This window comes from Ovis canadensis, chromosome 17 (assembly GCF_042477335.2).
Source record: "Ovis canadensis isolate MfBH-ARS-UI-01 breed Bighorn chromosome 17, ARS-UI_OviCan_v2, whole genome shotgun sequence".
NCBI lineage: Eukaryota > Metazoa > Chordata > Mammalia > Artiodactyla > Bovidae > Ovis > Ovis canadensis.
Window position 1 is genome coordinate 28,758,375 of NC_091261.1, and position 20,796 is coordinate 28,779,170.

General features: G+C 37.2%; 1 protein-coding gene across 7 annotated transcripts in view; it reads left to right on the plus strand.

Moving 5' to 3' along the window:
* ELF2 (E74 like ETS transcription factor 2) overlaps nucleotides 1–20,796 on the plus strand; it is a 97,453-nt gene that overhangs the window by 3,451 nt on the left and 73,206 nt on the right. The gene's annotated exons all lie outside the window — the stretch shown is intronic.

Below are 20,796 nucleotides of genomic sequence, written 5' to 3' on the forward strand. Positions count from 1 at the left end.
ATTCATATATCCATTTAGGTGGAAAAAGCCATTCAGATCTTTTGCCCATTGTTGTATTATTCTTGACTTGAAAGAGTTTTTAATAACATTCTGGATACAAGTCCTTTCTTAGATACATGATTTACAAATATTTTCTCCTAGTCTGTGGCTATTCTCTCTTTCTCTGTTTTTTAATTGGAGTCTTTTGGAGCACCAAAGTTTTAATTTCCCAGTTTTTCTTTTGTAGATCATGCTTTTGTTGTTTTAAGAATTCTACCTCATCCAAGAGCTTAAGGATTTCTTTTTTTGTTTTCTTTTAGATATTTTATAGATTTTGCTCTTAGATTTATGATCTATTTTGAGTTAATTTTTGAGTATGGTACGAAATAAGGGTCTAAATTCACCTGTTGTATATGGGAAGATCCCCTGGAGGAGGAAATGGCAATGCACTCCAATATTCTTGCCTGGAGAATCCTATGGACCAGAGGAATCTGGTGGGCTATGGTCCATAGGGTCACAAAGAGGTGGACATGACTGAAGTGACTTAGCACGCACATAATGGGTTGTCTTAACACCATTCATTGAAAAGATTGTCATTTCTCCATTGCTTGTAAATGTAAAGATTTCATTCTGGACTTGCAGTTCTGTTTATCTGTATGTCTGTCCTTGTGCTAGTACCACTCTGTCTCTTTTGCTGTGCATTATGGTAGTTTATGAAACCAAGTAGTGTAAATCCTTAAATTCTGTTATTTAAAAAAAATTGTGGCTATTCTGGGTTACATGTAAAATTTGAAAAATTGACTTGTCATTGTCTGCAAAAAGTGTTTTGGAATTTTGATGGGGAATGCATTGAATCTGTAGATCAGATTGGGATGAATTGCTGCCTTATAATATTCAGTTTTTAAATACAGGAACATGAAATTTTCTTTTTATTTATTGATCTTTAATTTTTCTAAGTGATGTTTTAAAATCTTCAGTGTACAAATGTTTTACTTAAAAAAATTATTGTAAGAACACTTAAAATGAGATCTATTCTCTTGATTTAACAAAATTTATATTTAATTTTGGCTGTGCTGGATTTTTGTTCTTGCTTGGACTTTTCTCCAGTTGAAGCGAGTGGGGCCTACTCTCGTTACAGTGCTCGGACTTCCCACTGCTGTGGCCTCTCTCGTTGCTTAGGCACAAGCTGTAGGAAGCATGGGCTTTTGTAGTTTTGGTTCCTCGGCTCTATAGCACTGGCTTAGTAGTTGTGGCCCATGGACTTAGTTGATCCGCAGCATGTGGCATCTTCCTGGACCAGGGATCTGGTGTTCCCCGACCAGGGTGTCTTCTGCATTGGCAGGTGGATTCTTGAACACTGAGCCACCAGGGAATCCTTTCTTTATTTTTTAAGAATACAGTACACTGTTGCTAACTGTGACGAAATGTTGTATAACAGATTTCTCTGTTTGATAGAGGGTTCCTTTTTAATTCTGTTTTATTCAGAATTTTTTTTTTTATCAAATTTTACTGAAGTTTAGCAAATGTGTTTTCTGCATCTCTTAACATGACAAACTGTTGTAGTTGCTCAAGGTGATCCTGGTTTTAGTACTGGAACTCCTGCTTCTTGGGAAACTCTTAGTCTCAGACAAAACAGAACGGTTGGTCACTTTAATGTCTGAGATTATCATGTGGTTTCTGTCCTTTATTCTATTAATATAGAGTTTTATATTAATTGATTTTTAACAGTTAAACCAGCCTTGTATTCCTGGGGTAAATCCCACTTGATCCTGGTATATAATTCTTATTATATGCTGCTGGATTTACTTTGCTAATGTTTATTGAACGTTTTTGTGTCTGTACTTATGGAAGATACTGGTCTGAAGTTTTCTTGTGATCTCTTTGGATTTTGTAATGTAATAATACATTTTAGTCCCAGAATAAATTGAGAATTGTTCCCTCTTCTGTTTCCTTTGAGTTTGTGAAGGATTGATGGTATTACCTCCTTAAATATATTCATAGAATTCATCAGTGAAATATTCTGGGCCTAGATTTTTCTTTTTGGAAAATTCTTAAACTACTAATTCAGTTTCTTCACTGGACCTATTCAGATTTTTTTGGTAAGTTTTGTGTTGCTAGTTTTGGTAATTGTGTTTCTAGGGATGTGTCTATTTCATCTAAGCTATTTAATATTTTTGGCATGTACTTTGTAATAGTCCTATATATGCTTTTAATTTTGCAAGCATGGGAGTGATGTCTTTGTTTCATTTCTAATTTTAGTAGCATGTTTCTACTTTCTTTTTTACTTAGTCATTTTAGGAGAAGATTTGTCAGTTTCGTTTTCAAAGGAAAAACGTTTTTCTGTTTTCTACTTCACTGATTTCCATTTTAATCTTTATAATTTCATCCCTTCTATTTGCTTAATATTTAATTTGCTTTTCTTTTTCTAGTTTCCTAAGGTAGAAGCTTAGGTTATTGATCTGAGATCTCCTTTTCTGATACAGGCATATAAAACTATACATTTCTTTCTAAACACTCTTAGCAACCATATGTTTTTAGATGTTCTGCTTTTTAAAATTTTAATTCATACTTTCTCATTTCCTTTGTGATATCTTCTTTGAGCCATGGTTATTTAGAAATGTATTATTTAATTTTCAGTTATTTGGGGATTCCCTAAATTTCATTATTGTTAATTTCTAGTTTAATTCCCCTGTAGTAGGAGAACATCCTTTGTATTTTTTCTCATTTTACATTTATTAAACATCTTTATGACCTAGTAGGTATTCTATTCTGAATAATGTTCTGTATGCACTAGAAAGATATTCTGCTATTGTTGGGTGGAATGTTTTATAGGTATCAGGTCAAGTTGGTTTTCTGTTGTGACTTTCTGTCTAGCTTTTCTGTTAATTATTGAGAGTGAGATATTAAAATCTATTATTATTGAAGTGTCTTTTTTTCCTTTCAGTTCTGTTAATTTTTGCTTCATATTTTTGGGACTGGTGTTAGATATGATATATGGATATAATAATACACATACATACATTTTATAGGAGTCTTTTATCTGGTGTTAGTGTGGCTGCTCCAACTCTCTTACGTTTACTGTTTGCACTGTACAGCTTTTTCTGTCTTTTTACTTTTGTTTTGAATCTAAAGTGTATCTTACAAACAGCATATAGTTAAAATGCTTATTTAAAAAAGTTAATGTGACCACTTCTGCCTTTTGATTGGAGAATTCATAATCTGTTCACATTTAATGTTATCATTGAGAGTCAGATTTACGCAGTTCTGCTAGTTATTTTCCATATGTCTCATTTCTTTCTTATTTCTTTCTTTGGCCTCTACTGCCTATTCTGGAGTTAATAGTTATCTTCCAGGCTATCATTTTAATTCCTTTGTTAGTTTTTTAACTGGATTTTTAAAAGTTATTTTCGTAGGTTGCTTTAGGGATTACAGTGTGTATCTTAATTTATCAGTTTGCTTCAGAATTGACTGATTTAATTATAGTAAAATACAAAAACTTTGCTCTATTTTTTTTTCCTGTCCTGTCAATATTGTCATACATATTAAATTTTTATGTTTTAGGAGCCCAACAATACAATTTTACAATATTTTAATGTAATTGCATGTTTTTTAAAATAGTTAAGAGAAGAAAACATTTAAACAGTTTTTTAAAATATCACATATTTACTGTTTATGTGTTCTTTATTTCTTTTTATGTATTGATTTATGGGCTGATTATTTCCTTTCAATCTCATGGACTTCCTTTTGGATTTCTTGGAAGGAAAGTTTGTTACTAATGAATTATCTTAGTCTTTGTTTCTTGGGCTTATTTTTATTTTGCCTTTATTTTTGAAGAGTACTTTTCCTGGATATAGAATTCTTTGCTGCATTTTTTTTTCCTTTTAGCATCTTGAATATGTCATCTTCTGCTTTCTGGCCTCCATTGTTTCTGATGAGTAGTTTTTCTTTTTTGTGCTTTCAAGATTTTCTGTTCTTAGAGGTTTTACAGTGATATGTCTGGGTGTGGATCTCTTTGTGTATTTGGATTCAGAAAACTTAAATGTGGTGGTTAACATTTTTAAAACATTCGGTAAGTTTTATCTATAATTTCTTCACATACTTTTTCTATTCTTTCTTCTGTCTCCTTTTTTCCTAGGACTCTCATTACATGTATGTTGGCATGCTTCATGGTATTCTTAAATCTCTGAGGATCTGTTCATTTGAAGATTTTAAAAATTATTTTCTCTTCTTCATAATTGGTGCGCTTCCTTGGTGGCTCAGATTGTAAAGAATCCGCCTGCAAGGCGGGAGACCTGGGTTTGATCCCTGGGTTGGGAATATCCCCTGGAGGAGGGCATGGCAACCCACTCCAGTATTCTTGCCTGGAGAGTCCCTATTGGCCGAGGAACTTAGTACATGGCTACAGTCCATAGGATCGCAAAGAGTCGGTCACCACTGAGCAACTTTAACACGCATTGATATACCTTCAAGTACATTGGCTGTTTCTTCTGTTATCTCCAATCTACTTTTGAACTCGGCTAGTGAATTTAAAATTTTGTTTCTTTCTCTTTTTTTCCCCCTGCACCAAGTGGCTTTTGGGATCTTAGTTCCCCCTACCAGAGCCCTTGGCAGTGAAAGCTTTGTGTCCTAACTGCTGGATATCTAGGGAATTTCCCCAAATTTTGGTTCTTAATATTTTTCCACTCTAGAATTATTAACACTTTGTAACTCCAGGATTTCCATTTATTCTTTTTTAAAAAAATAATATCTGTATGTTTATTGAGATTGCCTATTTTATGAATTATAGTTGTCATACTTTCCTTTAATTTTTTTAAACATGGTTTTTTTGTTTGGAGATGAAATTAAATTTTAGGTAGAAGATGATAGCTCAGCTGTGTTAAATACTAAAATGAAGTTTATTTCTAAATTATATTCAATATTTTAATCTGTATTTCATGATATACATAAAAGTATATTACTCATAAATGCTAAATTTCATCTGAGTTTCTTTTTAAACATAATTAACAATTTACTTACAGTACTATTGTTTACTGATAAGTAGGATCAGTGTACAGCTTGAAAGACATGTTATTAATTCTGAAACCTTAGTTCATTCTCTGAACTGCTTATATAATATAAATTCTACATGTTTATTTGTATTTCTTGCTGCTTAATTCTCTCACAGTCGGTGCTAATGCGTAGAAAAAAGCAGAAGAAGCCTAAGAGAGCAATATAATGTGTTAGAATGGTTATAAAATATAAAAATCTTTATATGAGCCTGCACATTTAGTAGTATAGTATTTATTCATTTTAGTTCCTTGAGAGATTATAGTAAATAAGATAAATGTAGTACTTGTTTTCATGAAACTTTATATTCTGTTAGAGGAGACATAGGTTAAACATATTAACAAGATAATTTTAGAGAATGATAAATACAGTGAACAAATAAAATAGGGTAAAGTGAAAGTCGCTAAGTTGTGTCTGACTCTTTGCTACCCCACGGACTATGTGGTCCATGGAATTCTCCAGGCCAGAATACTGGAGTGGGTAACCTTTCCCTTCTCCAGGGGATCTTCCCAACCCATGGAGTGAACCCAGGTCTCCCGCATTGCAGGCAAATTCTTTACCAACTGAGCCACAAGGGAAGCCCAAAATAGGGTAATGTGATCTCAAATAGAGAATGATGAGGCAGCGACATGGAAATGTGATATAATTTTGGTGGGAGGGGAGCTGTGAAGAAAATGTCTCTCAGAAGAGGTGGTATTTGAAGTGAGATCTGCATGATGGGTGAGGAGGATTCAGTCTGTTCATGATCTGGAAGAGCTTTGTAGCCTAGAGAATAGGAGGTGCAGAATAAGCTTGGAGTGTTACAAGAGCAGGGCGAGTGTGGCTGGAGTTCAGCAAGCCAGTGAAAGAGAAATTAAGGGATGAATGAGATCAGAGAGGTGGGGTGGGCTTCCGCTGGGTTATCTTTATAAAGACCATGTTAGAGTTTAGATTTTTTTCCAAGTGTGGAGGGAAAACAGTGGAAAAATATTTCAGTGACTTACATTTTTAACTCAGGAGTTAATTTACAGGCTAAAGCCTGAAGCCAACTGATGCAAAGAGCCGACTCATTAGAAAAGACCCTGGTGCTGGGAAAGATTGAAGGCAGAAGGAGAAGGGGATGACAGAGGATGAGATGGTTAGATGTCATCACTGACTCGATGGACTTGAGTTTGAGCCAGTTCCGGGAGTTGGTGATGGACAGGGAAGCCTGGCATGGGTTGCAAAGAGTTGGACACAACTGAGCAACTGAACTGAACTGATATGGTTTTATTCTTTTTAGCAACTTCTGAGTGTGAGTAAATTTCTGACGGGTTTTCTATAAATGATTTTAGCTTTATAAAGGATAGAAGGGAAAGTAGCTTTTCCCCTGTTTCTTCCTTGAAATTAGCTGGAAAATACAACAAAAAAATCAATATCTGTAAAGCTTTGAATTTGTAGTACAGTTGTACCAGTGGCAAAGATTCTTGCCTAGAAATTAGAGTTCCAGGTGCAATGGAGAAGATGATATTTAGCCCTTCAAGTTAAAATAAGCACACATTTGTTCCTAAGTAGTTCAGGCCTCAAAGTGAGAGACTGGGTGCACTTTTCTCCCTAGATACTTCTGCAGGGCCCTTTTTATTTAATACTATGAGAAAGTTTATATTCTGGTTCCAGGTATAATACATACCCATGTCTTAATTAAGATAGAAAGCCTATGCCTGAAAAGCTTTGTTTGTTACTAATACAGAGTTGCAGGCCATCGCTTCTTTCTAAAAGAAAAAACAGAAAGCTCAACCCTAGAGAGAGCGAAGAAGAGCTTCTCATGCTGTCAGTTTCTCCCTAAGGCCTGCAGAACTAATATGAGAAAATTTGTGAGTTAAGTAATTAATTTCCTCCTTGTACCTCTCCCCCTTTTTTTGGGGGGAAAAGGGAGAAACATATATGCTTATATAGATATGATATAATTCCCATTTAGCGTATTTGAACCTTTCTGATTAGCCTATGTTATGGGCCAATAAGTAAGTAGGTAGAGAAATCTCCCAGGGTGGGGTGGGAGAGGTTCTGTGTGATTCTTTCACAGTTTTAATGTTAAAAACAGTTGTATAATCATGAGGCAGAAAAACTTAAAGAGCATAGACTCTGGATCCAGACTGCTTAGGTTGAAATTCTGACTCTCCGTTTGTTTGTTGTTTGACCTTGAATAAGTTCCTTTAGAAAAAAAACAAACTCCTGGTGCTTCAGTTTCCCCAGATGTAAAATGGGAAATTATATTTGTTTTGTAGGATTGTGTAGATTTACTGGATGAATACATATAGCAAGTTTAGAATAATGCTGGCATGGAGTAAGTGCTCTATAAATGTTTACTATTATCCCTTCGTTGTTTGGAAGAAGAAAAAATACTCTTAAGCTAGGCTGGTTATTGACTTTCTTTTAGGATAAATTCACAGTAGTGAATTCATATCCTGTTGAATCAGAATATTAAAAAGGTTGTTGTAAAGAGCAGTTCTTTGCTTTCTTTTAAATCACAAAAGTGAAGAAGTTGGCAAAGGCTTTAGAATGATCTGTACTAGGGTCTCTCCTTCCCAGTTTGCTTTGCTGAATAGAGCATAAGTAGATTTGAGGTTTCTTCATGACTGGGAATCTGCCGTGCATTCAGATCACCGCTAGCTTCAGCTTCCCATAAAGCAGTTGCTTGACTACCTTAATCCAGTTGAAACAAGTCTTTTAAGTATCTCCTTTTGGATGTGCAAGAGCTAGAGTGACCAGGCTTAAGACTTTTTAAACATCTGCCCAGTGGTCATGGGATAAGCCAGTGACCTTTTTTCCTTAAATTTTGCTGTGCCAGGTCTTAGATGCAGCACATGGGTGGGATCTTCGATCTTCGTTATGGTGTGTGGGATCTTGTTTCCTGACCAGGGATCCAGCCCTAGCCCCCTGGTTTGGGAGCACGGAGTCTTAGCCACTGGACCGCCAGGGAAGTCCCAAGCCAGTGACTTTTGATTGTTACCCTTTCCCTAACCAAATATCCAAATACATATTCTTTTATCTGGTTCTTGCTTGATTTGGAAATATCCTTATTCATAGACTATATGTGGCTGAACATTTATTTCCACCATTATAGTATTTCTTACGGATAGTTTGTGAAGTAAGAATAGAAATGAATATTCATTTAAGTTTAGGGTTACTGATTAATGATCAAAGCTTTGGGGACTTCCCTAGCAGTCCAGTACTTAAGGCTCCACCCTTCTACTGCTGGGGGCTCAGGTTCCATGCATACCTCTTGGTGCAGCAGGAAAAAAAATCAGACCTTCGTTGCTTATCTGCATCCTCAAGATAGGTTGGATTCTAAGATGTGCTTTATGTGATCACTTCCTCCCTTATTATGCTTATTTCCTTATTATTGTCCTGGAATTTAAGCATATGTGAAATGGTAATAGAGATTAGGAGGAAAAAATATTAAAGGAGTATAGCTAGGCAGCAGTATCAATTTTAGCTCCAGCGGTAACTGTGGGCAGCCAAGTCAGGTTGATTTTATCTTGCTGTTTCTTTGCTCATCAGTTCTTTAAATAACTCTAATGTTTGATTATTTGGAGTATTTTTAGATGATAATTCTTTCCTAGATTTTCACCATCCTAAAATAAATTGAACAAACCAACATTTGTTAGATTACGCCCAGAAACCTGGCCGTTGTAGTTCTTTGGTTGATGAAGAAACCAACCGAAACATGCAAGAAAAGCATCAAAATACCTTAAACAGAACTTGGATGATGTCACAAATTACCTAAGTTCACTTCTTATCTGTGTGTGATTCTGTGTCTTTTTCTGTGTGTGAAAATTCAGGGCCATGAGTAAACATGGGTTTTAAGATATTGTTATCCATGGTACAGGACTCTTGAAATGCAGAATTGTTTTTATGCTTGCCGAGTTATCTTACTTGATTTTCCAGTTAGCCTCTTCAATCTATTTCTTCTTCTATAAAATGAGCTCTAAGATCTCTTTCAGTAATTTAATAGTTTCTTTTATCTTGTGAATTTCTGACATCCAGTTTATAATATCTAGATGACGCACCTTGCCCTAAAGTAAGTCCCATGACAATGACCTCTTGCTGCCCAGATAATTTCCAACCCTGACTTATGGGCCCAGATATTTGTAAACTATATACTTCTTACACTTAGTTCCATTTTCAGAAGGGGATTCTTCTTTCCTTAAAAGATTCATTAGTTTACTTTTTATCCCTTTAAAATGTTGTACTGATTTTTGTTCTAACAAATAACATTGAACATCTCAGTTTTGCATGAGGAGCAGTTAGGTTTTAGGTATAATCATCTATTCTGTTACTGCTTTATTCTTAATATGAAGCTTTGGCAGTATGATACAACTCTGATTAATGCTGTCAAAGAGATAATAATAAGGTCACATTCATTCAGTATTCATAGTGTGCCAGGTACTTTATATAAAGGCTTAAAAGAACTGAACACACTGACTTCCTAGAATTGTTTCACCATCTTTTTATGGATGAGAATATTGAAATTTAAAGAGAGAAATAACTGTCCAAGGTCACATAGAGGTGAGGCCAATAGTACAAATTCTTGTTGAGTACCTACTGTATTCTGGGAATACAGTGGCCAACAGGCTCTTAAGTTGCACATGCTCTTAAACATAAAGAATTCTGTTAAAATAGTCATCATTAATATGGGGATAATTATTCCTATTTCATATAGTTATTATAAGAATGAAAGATAATGCATAAAAATGTGTGATTTAGTAACAAAGAAATAAAAAAAAACAGATATTGATACTGTTGAGCCTGTCATTATATTAGCATTATAAACTACATATATAATTTCCGTCAGACTTGGTAGATAATTAAAAAAATAGAACAATGAAATATGAATCAAAACTATTTTAGGAATTGAGTTCCAAATTTAAAAGAATTAATTTTACCAATAAAATGGCAAAGAACAGTTAAGGGTTTTTTGGGGGGGGAACTAGTTGTGAGTTAAACTGTACATAAGTTTAGATTATCAAGCTGCAGTTTTTTTTATGATGATGATAATGTTAATACGGTGTAAGAATGTCTCTTTAATGGGTTAAATTCAAATTTATAGCATTGTCCTCTCCTTTTAAAGTCTAGTTTACTAACATTTAATTACATGTAGTGAAATTCATCCTTATATTTCCATGGTTTTGACAGATATTTGTATCATTATGTAGTCACCATCTCAGTAAAGATGTGTGAACAGTGCTATCACCCCCAAAAGTTCGTTGTGCCCTTTAAGATCAACTCCTTCCCACTGATCTGTTTTCTGTTCCTATAGGACCTTTTCTTGTGTGTCATATAGATGAAATTGCCCTTCCTCTTACTGACCTGTTAGGCTGTTTAGATATAGTTGCTGCACTAGCAAGTAAGATAACTGTGATACTCTGCTGCTACAACTTTGTTACAAATTAGGGATTGCTTTAAGAAGCAACTAAATCAGAAAAAAGTGACACAGCCTGTTTGAAAATTGGAAAAAGAAGTTTGCCAATGGTTTAGTATTAATAAATGTTATTTAGTTTACCCAACATATTTAAAAGGAATCAGTTCGTGTGAATGGACTTCACATTTTATTTATTTATTTATTTTTGACTTCACATTTTAAATGTTGTCATTATTGTCAGTTACTCAGTCGTGTCTGACTCTGTGCCCCATGCTGAACTGCAGCATGCCAGCCTTCCCTGTCCTTCACCATCTCCTGGAGTTTGCTCAGACTCATATCCATTGAGTCACTGATGCCATCCAACCATCTTATCCTTTCTCACTCCCTTCTCCTCCTACACTGTAGATGGGAAACTAATAAAATCAGTTTTAAACCTCTCCTTTGACAAACCTCAGTTATACAAAATTCAGTTTGTTTGCTCAGTCGTGTCCGACTCTGCAACCCCATGGACTGCAGCACGCCAGGCCTCCCTGTCCATCAGCAACTCCTGGAACTTACTCAGACTCATGTCCATTGAGTCAGTGATGGCATCTAGCCATCTCATGCTCTGTCGTCCCCTTCTGCTTCAGTCTTTCCCAGCATCAGGGCCTTTTCAAATGAGTCAGTTCTTTGCATCAGGTGGCCAAATGTTGGAGCTTTAGCTTCAGCATCAGTCCTTCTAATGAATATTCAGGACTGATTTCCTTTATGATTGACTGCTTTGATCTCCTTGCAGTCCAAGGGACTCTGAAGAGTCTTCTCCAACACTGCGGTCCAAACCATCAATTTTTCGGTGCTCAACTAACTTTATAGTCCAGCTGTCACATCCATACATGACTACTGGAAAAACCACAGCTTAGATGGACCTTTATTGGCAAAGTAATGTCTCTGCTTTTTAATGAGCTATCTAGGTTGGTCATAGCTTTTCTTCCAAGGAGCAAGCGTCTTTTAATTTCATGGTTGCAGTCACCATCTGGAGTGATTTTGGAGCCCAAGAAAATAAAGTCTGTCACTGTTTCCATTGTTTCCCCATCTATTTGCCATGAAGTAATGGGACCAGATTCCATGATCTTAGTTTTTTGAATGCTGAGTTTTAAGCCAGCTTTTTCATTTTCTTCTTTCACTTTCATCAAGAGGCTCTTCAGTGGTGTCATCTGCATATCTGAGATTATTGATATTTCTCCCGCAATCTTGATTCCAGCTTGTGCTTCATCAGTTTGTCCACAATTAGATAAATTATCCATGATTCATAACATGGAATCATTTACCCAGTCGTTGTTTATTGTGATCACACATGAGTCCATCATTCAGATGAGAACTAGAACTTTTTTTTTTTTCTTTTTGGTCACACTGGTGTGGGTAGCTGTTCCCTTCTCCAAGGAATGTTCCCAACCCAGAGATCGAACCTTGCAGGAGGGATCTTAGTTCCCTGACCAGAAATTGAATTTGAGCCCCAGCAGTGAATGCCAAATCCTAACCACTGGGACTGCCAGGGAATTCCTGAGAATTAGAACTTTGACAAGAATTTACATAACATTTATCTGTGTGTGCCTTAATATATTTAAAAATCTTTAATAGATTTTGGTTGTGTATATTTCTTATTAATTAGTAGGAATTCTCCTTTCCCCCCATTTTGGAGGGAGGGGAATTGCTTTACCTAGTCTCTTGTCTTTCAGTTTTGTTTTTGGATTCGATTAAGAATTAAAAAAAAAAATTTGTGTAGTCATGTTTAGTAATTCTTTGTTTCTTGCTTTCCATGTATTTAGTAATTTTTCCTTAAATGTGAATTCATAAAGATATTCTCTATTTCCTTCTAATTTGAAAAAAAATTATGTATTTAGGTCTTTAGTATACTTGTAATTTATTTCGTGAGTGGTGAGAGGTGGTAATTTAATTTTTGTCTTGTATGGATAATCACTTGCCCCAGCATCATTTAATAGTCTTTTTTCTTTCCCCATTGATTTTAACACTGCCTCTTTGTAATTGTTTCCAATATGCATGTGTCTTTTTCTGACCTCTATATTCTGTTACATTGTTATATTTGGTTATGTCTACACCACATCTTACTGTCTGATTACTAGACTAGACTCCGTAGGACAGTTCTTTTCCAGGGGCTTTGTTCACTTTTGCCAGTTTCTCTTGTGTATACTTTCCCCCTCTTAACTATCTTTGCAAGTTTTTTGTGAAACCCTCTTGGGATTTTTGACTGGAAATATATTGAATTTGTTGGGCTTCCCTGGTAGCTCAGCTGGTAAAGAATCCGCCTGCAATGCAGGAGATCCTGGTTTGATTCGTGGGTTGGGGAAGATCCCGCTGGAAGGAATAGACTACCCATTCCAGTATTCTTGGGCTTTCCTGGTGGCTTAGATGGTAAAGAATCTGCCTATAATGCAGGAGACCTGGGTTTGACCTCTGGGTTGGGAACATTCACTGGAGAAGGGAACAGCTACACACTCCAGTATTCTGGCCTGGAGAATTCCATGGACTATATATATATATATAGTCCATGGGGTCGCAAAGAGTCAGACATGACAGAGCGATTTTCACATATTGAATTTATTAGATGAATTTGTTGAGCATTGATATCTTTAAGATATTGAGCTTACCTATCCAAGACTGCCAGGGAATTCCCAAGACTTCTTTAATCTCTTTCAATAGATTTATTTATTTTCTCCATAGAAGTCTTTGTTAGGTTGAGTCTTAGATATCTTTGTGCAGCTGGTGGGATTTTAGTTGCTGGACCAGAGATTGAACCCAGGATGTGGCAATGAAAGCGCTGATTCCTAACTGCTGAAATTCCATAACTGCCAGTGAATTCCTAAGTCTTAGGTATCTTATATTTTTGTAGTTATTGTAAATTATATCCTTTTTAAAAATTACATTTGCTGTTTGTTGCTGGTTTATAGAAAAGACACTTGATTTTTATATATTGATCTGTATCCACACAAATTGCAAACCCTCTTCTAATATCCAAAGGTTCTTTTGGATTTTCTACAGTATGTAGAGAGTTTTATTGTTTATAAACAATGATAGCTTCATTTTCTCCTTTCCATTTCTTATGCCTTTTAATTTTTCCTTATCAAACTCTTCTGGTCAGGATTGCTAGTGTGGTTTTGAATTGAAGTGGCAATTGTAGGTATGTTTGTTCTGTTCCCAATATTGGGGGAAAGTTTTAAATATTTTGCCATTGTGTCTTGGCAGCTTTTTTCTTTTAATTAAAAAATTTTATCAAGTGATGTTTATTGTATCTACCAAGATGATGTATTAATTATTACTGCATAACAGATTACCTGCAACGTGTGTTGATGGGGATGTGGAGAAATTAGAACCTTCATACATACTGATGAGAATGTGAAATGATGTCATTTGGCATTTTCTCAAAATGTTGAGCATAAAGTTACTATGTGTTCCAGCAGTTCCACTCCTGGGTATATACCAAGAGAAAAGAAAACATGTCTACACAAAAACTTGTACATGAATTTTTATAGCAGTGTAATAGTTAAAAAGTAGAAACAATTTTGTACCAGTTGATGAATGGATAGAGAAAATGTGATATATCTCTGCAATGGAGTCTTATTCAGCAATAAAAGAATTGAAATAGTAATACATGTTACAAATAGATGAATACTGAAAACATACTAACTGAAAAAGTCAGTCACAAAAGTTCACATATTTAAAATTCTGTTTATATGAAGTGGCCAGAAAAAGCAAATCTCTAGAGATAAAAGTAGGTTAGTCTTGCCAAGGATTAGGGGTTGGGGAAGGATGGGGAGGGACTGCTAATAGACATGAGGTTTTTTTGAGAGGGAATGCTAAAGATGTTCTAAAATTAGATTGTGGTAATTATTGCACCACTTCATTAATGTACTATAAACTTTGGAGTTATATGTTGTAAGTTGGTGAACTGTATGGTATGTAGGTGTTAGTCACTCAGTCGCATCTTACTCTTGCAGCCCCATGGACTGTAGCCCATCAGGCTCCTCTGTCCATGGAATTCTCCAGGCAAGAATACTGGAGTGGATAGCCATTCCCTTTTCTAGGAGATCTTCCCGACTCAGGGATCGAACCTGAGTCTCCTGCATTACAGGCAGATTCTTTACCCTCTGAGCCATTAGAAAGCCCATGATATGTGAGTTGTATCTCAATAAAACTTTTTCAAAAGGTAAGTACATATGTAGTTTTGTTAGGTATTGCCAAATTTCCCTCCCAAAGTGTGCCAATTTGCATTCCCATGCATTTACAGTGTGTAGCACAGTTTTACCAACAGATTATCGTTACACTTTAAATTTTTGCCAATCTGACAGATGAGAGAAATGGTTTTCAATTTTTAAAAAATTTGCATTTTTCTGAGTGAATTTGAACATCTTTTCTTATGTTTATTTATTTATTTAATTTTTTTTAACTTTACAGTATTGTATTGGTTTTGCCATACATCAGCATGAATCCGCCAGGAGTATACACGTGTTCTCAATCCTGAACCCCCCTCCCACCTTTTCTTATGATTAAGGGCTGTTTTTATATTTGGTTTTGTGAATTGTGTGTTTTTCATATTTCTCTCTTTGTTTTTTGGTCCTTAATTTTCTTATTTTATTGTTGTTCAGTCATTAAGTCGACTCTTTGCGACCCCATGGACTGCAGCATGCCAGGCTTCCCTGTCCCTCACTATCTCCGAAGTTTGCTCAAACTCATGTCCATCGAGTTGGTGATGCCATTCAACCATCTCATCCTCTTGTCGCCCCCTTCTCCTCTTGCCCTCAGTTTTTCCCAGCATCAGGGTCTTTTCCAGTGAGTCAGCTTTTTGCATCTGGTAGCCAAATTATTGGAGCTTCAGCTTCAGTATCAGTCCTTTCAGTGAATATTCAGGGTTGATTTCCTTTAGGATTGACTGGTGTGATCTCCTTGCTGTCCAAGGGACTTTCAAGAGTCTTCATCAGCACCACAGTTTGAAAGCATCAGTTCTTTGATGCTTAGCCTTCTTTATATGGTCCAGCTCTCACATCCATACATGACTGCTGGAAAAACCATAACTTTGACTATACGGACCCTTGTTGGCAAACTAATGTCTCTGCTTTTTAATATACTCTCTAGATAATGTCAGCTTTTCTTCCAAGGACTAAGCTTTTAATTTCATGAAAGCAGTTACTGTCCGCAGTGATTTGGAGCCAAGAAAGATAGTCTGTCACTCTTTCCATATTTTCGCCGTCTGTTTGCCATGAAGTGATAGGACCAGATGCCATGATCTTAGTTTTTTGAATGTTGAGTTTTAAGCCAGCTTTTTCATTCTCTTTCACCCTCATCAAGAAGCTCTTTAGTTCCTTTTTGCTTTCTGCCATTAGAGTGGTATCATCTGCATATCTGAAAAAATGAAAGTGAAAGTCACTCAGTCAAGTCCGACTCTTTGCGACCCCATTGACTACACAGTCCATGGAATTCTCCAGGCCAGAATACTGGAGTGGGTAGCCTTTCCCTTCTCCAGGGTGTCTTCCCAACCTAGGGATCGAACCCAGGTCTCCCGCATTGCAGGCAGATTCATAACTGAGGTTGTTGATTAAAAAATTCTCTCTTTTAGTAGTCTTTGGTGATATGGTATCCTATTTCCATGTTTTTGTATTTTATATAAATAAAATCATACACATAAACTGTTTTGGGGGAGAATGTGATCTGTATTCTAAGCAATTCAATTATAGTCTGAGGTGAATTTTTTCTGAGTGATATTTAGGTTTGCTATCATTTCTCAGAGTTTTTTTAATCCAGAGAGTTCAGTTAGTATTCATTATTCAAAGATGTTTCTCTTATTGTTATGCCAACTTCCACCCCTTCCCAAGCCAAATGGGGACTCTCTAATGAATTCTCTTGAATCTTCCCACCCCCCAGGGCTGATTGGGTGTTCCTTTTTTAAATGTTTGCACTGTACTTTGTAGTTTCCTTACATTTACGTTAATGTAATTGCTCTAAGTTTTTCTCCTTACCATGCTCTAAGGAGTCCTAGCTTTATATTTTTGTGTTCTCAGCATAGTGCTGTATTTGGTATGTGGTTAAGTGCTTAATAAATGTTACTGAGAGAACTGGTATAGTAGAGAGAAGAAAGAGGTGATGTTATTATAGGGGAAACGTTGTCCTTGGGGGACAGGTAGAGTTTGAATAACCAGAGAAGAGGGCATTCCTTGTGAGAGAAGGGAACCAGCAAAAGGATAGGGACGGGAATGAGCTTGGTCTGTGTAGTGAACAGTGAAGATACTTGTCTTATTGGGACATGTTTGTTTATCATTGTATTCACCACATCTTTTCTGTGTATCTGCTGCATGAAACCCCTGGTTTAGTTGGTATAAATCACAGATTTTTAAAACCTGGATACACAGGTGTTTAAACTTGGTGCTTTGAGAAAGTAGTAAGAAGATAATGTTAAGATGGGAAAGAGAAGCAAGGAGCTCTGAAGAAGGGCGTTAAGTGTTGGGCTTGATATGGTTCATCGGAGGTGGTAAGTGGATGATCTGCTGGAAACTGTTATTTTCCTGATGTTTTTGTGAGGAAGGTATATAATGTGGATTGGGGGAAGAGAATTACAGAGAATATTAATCCCTTTGGTGATGCGGGTGCTTTAAAGCTGAGACCTGTTAAGACAGCTAGGAATAGGCCAAATGGGCAATCAGAGGAAGGATGTTGAGAGAAGAAATAGAGAGCTGTAAACAACTGTGGTATTACTATACACAATGGAGGGAGTAAAAAGGGAAGAGGAGGCTGGACAAGGGAGCATGGATTAGGTTTGTGACTTCCATACCGGAGCATATCAGAATGAACATTTCATAACTTCTGAGAAAGAGATCTAGGCCTCTTGCTTGTTACTAAATTAGTATGCTTGCAAAGATCAAAACCTCATCTTGTAGGTGTTGATGAACTGTGGAAGAATTTTGAGAGGGGCTTGACATTATTCCGTCTTGGGTTACCCTGCTGGTGTGGTTAGATGGACTGGAAAGGAGGGGAGATTAAAGGCCAAGAGGCAAATTCTGAGGCTCTTACAACTTCAAAAAGATGATACGGACCTCAGCTAGGGCAGAGCATATGAGATTATAGAGAAGAGTCAAGAGTGAAAGAGGATGATGATGATGATGCAAAAAAGAAGCCACAGATGACTTTAGCATCTGTTTATTAGGCAACTTGTGTAGGCGATAGTGTGGTTTACGGAGCTAAGCACAGTAGGAGAGGTCATACTTTGGGGGAGGTAGCAGAGAAAAAATTTAGTTTGGGACATATTGGGTTTCTCTCACTTTTATTCATCCCACTTAATGGCTAGTCCAAGTGCTCTGATTGATTTCTCTGGAGTCATTCTTGACTCTTCTCTTTCATTCACACCCGATATCCAGTTTGCTATCCAATTTTGCTTCTTTTATCTACAAAAATTTCTGAAAGCTCACTGTTGACTCACTACTGCTCGGTCCTCGTCACTGTCACTTCCCACCTGATTGTGATATTAGCTTCTGCACTGATGTGTGCTTCTGCCTTGTCCTCCTGCCTGCTCTCAGTCCAGCATCTGGTGAGTGATCATTTTAATAATCAGGGCGTCTCTCTGCATAAAATCCTCCTTCTCCCTGGATAAAAGTCGAAATCCTCAGAGAGGGTTTCCCTTTTCCCATCGTCCCTTTCTCTTTCCTCTCTGTCATCATCTTCTGTCTTCCTTTTACTTACTTCACTCCAGCTCTATTGCTGATATTTGAACTACTCAGGCTTATTCCCTCTTTAAGATCTTGAATTTTTCCTTTCCTTTCACTGGGGAGCTCCCCTGAGTTCTGCCAGTCATTGGCACAGCTCGTTCCTACTTCCTGAGTTTTCACTCTTGTGTCACTTTTTTAGTGAATTCGTCCTTGATCACCCAGTTTGAAATTGCAACCCTCTTCCTTGCTGAATATTCTCTCCCTTTGGCTCATTTGTCTCCTTAGCCTTTATCACCATCTGCACATGTGTAATACATATTTTGCTTATTTTCTTCTCTCCACACTGGAATTTAAGATGCATAAGAATAAGGACTTGTGCTTAAAAATATATATATACATTTATTGTTTATTGTACTGGGTCTTCGTTACTGCACAGGCTTTTCTCTAGTTGCAGCGAGTGGGGGCTGCCCTCTTAGTTTTGTGCGGCTTTCTCACTGTGGTGGCTTCTCTTGTTGCAAAGCGCAGGCTCTAGGGGGCCTCAGTAGTTGCAGCATGTGAACTCAGTAGATGCGGCTCCCAGGGCTCTAGGGCACAGCTTCAGTAGTTACGGCGCACAGACTTAGCTCTGTGGCTTGTGGGAGCTTCCTGGATCGGGAATTGAACCCTTGTCTCCTGCATTGACAGGTGGATTCTTTACCACTCAGCTACCAGGGAAGCCCAGGACTTTTGCTTTATTCACTACTGTAACTCTAACTGGAAACTACTAGTACATAAAAGGTGCTCAATTAATATTTATTGATTGGTTGAATTAATGAATGTAGTCCTTGGGATATCCTGGAATAGATGCTTGCTGTTTAAGTTTGTAGGGAAGTGTAGGCAAGAAAATATCTAGTAGACAAACTGGCACCCATAACATGGTTTAGACTGGAAGAGAGACTTGAGTGAAGCCAGGGCAGTGTCTAGGATAGTTTAGAGAGAGTGTGAAGATCTGAAGAGGACTAGGGAGGGATGGCATCCTGGAAATACCTGCCAGGACTGACTAGAGAGTTACTCTGTCCTTAGAGTTATCCAGGCGGGAACCCTAGTCTGGACCTTGTGTTTTATTTTTTTAACATTTTATTTCTTTAATTAATTTATTTTAACTTTACAATATTGTATTGGTTTTGCCATACATCAACATGAATCCCCCACGGGTGTCCACGTGTTCCCCATCCTGAACCCCGCTCCCTCCTCCCTCCCCGTGCCATCCCTCTGGGTCATCCCAGAGCACCAGCCCCAAGCATCCTGTATCATGTATCGAACCTGGACTGGCGATTAGTTTCTTACATGATAGTATACATGTTTCAATGCCATTCTTCCAAATCATCCCACCCTCTCCCTCTCCCACAGAGTCCAAAAGACTGTTCTTTACATCTGTGTCTCTTTTGCTGTCTCGCATACAGGGTCATCATTGCCATCTTTCTAAATGCCATATATATGCATTAGTATACTGTATTGGTGTTTTTCTTTCTGGGTTACTTCACTCTGTGTAATCGGCTCCAGTTTCATCCATCTCATTAGAACTGATTCAAATGTATTCTTTTTAATGGCTGAGTAATAAATACTCCATTGTGTATATGTACCATAGCTTTCTTATCCATTCGTCTGCTGATGGGCATCTAGGTTGCTTCCATGTCCTGGCTATTATAAACAGTGCTGCGATGAACATTGGGGTACATGTGTCTCTTTCAATTCTGGTTTCCTCGTTGTGTATGCCCAGCAGTGGGATTGCTGGGTCATAAGGCAGTTCTATTTCCAGGTTTTTAAGGAGTCTCCACACTGTTCTCCGTAGTGGCTGTACTAGTTTGCATTCCCAGCAACAGTGTAAGAGGGTTCCCTTTTCTCCATACCCTCTCCAGCATTTATTGCTTATAGACTTTTGGATTGCAGCCATTCTGACTGGCCCTTGTGCTTTAGAGGTCCTCATCTGACCTTTTTCCTGATAGGATTAAGATTTTGAGGGACTAGTCCATCTGAAACCCATATCTAGATGAAGCTAAGAGTATTTGTATCCCCAAATTCCCTGTCCACATGGTCCTACACAGGTCTCTTCCCTGATTCTCTCCTCTTAGACTGTACCACATGTGTGTATCTCTGGCCTAAGGGATGGCCAAGTGGCAGCTGTTTGCAGGCATGTAGGCAGATGTTAGACATGTTGCTGGGATGTCCACATGTATATATATGAGGCTCCTTGTAGCATGGAGTGGAACCAAAGATGGGATGAGAAAAAGGCAGGCTGCAGGGCAGTGGGGAGTATGGTCTTCCCATTCTCCATCCTCTTCCCCCAATTGATGTTGAGTCAGAATGCCAAATCAGAACTTAGCCTTTTAAGTTTTTATAAAAAGTATATATGTCAAGATAGTGGGATAGAATAAAATTTACTAGCTTGTTAGTTTGGTTTATAGCTTTAAAATATTTAGGCACACGGTATATGGGCTTACATTTGTACTCTTAAAGCTCCTTGAAAACTAGGGGTGGGTCTGCAACAGGAAATTGAAAAAGAGTGTCTGGAGCGGGAGAGGATAAATTCAAGGCAGTTTGAAGGAGGGAATGAAAAACAGTGTCAGATGTTTCAAAGACATTAAGTCCTATGAAGACAGAAATGTATCCTTTGGATTTGATAACCAGAATTTAATAAAAATTTCACTTGGTGGTGATGGATAC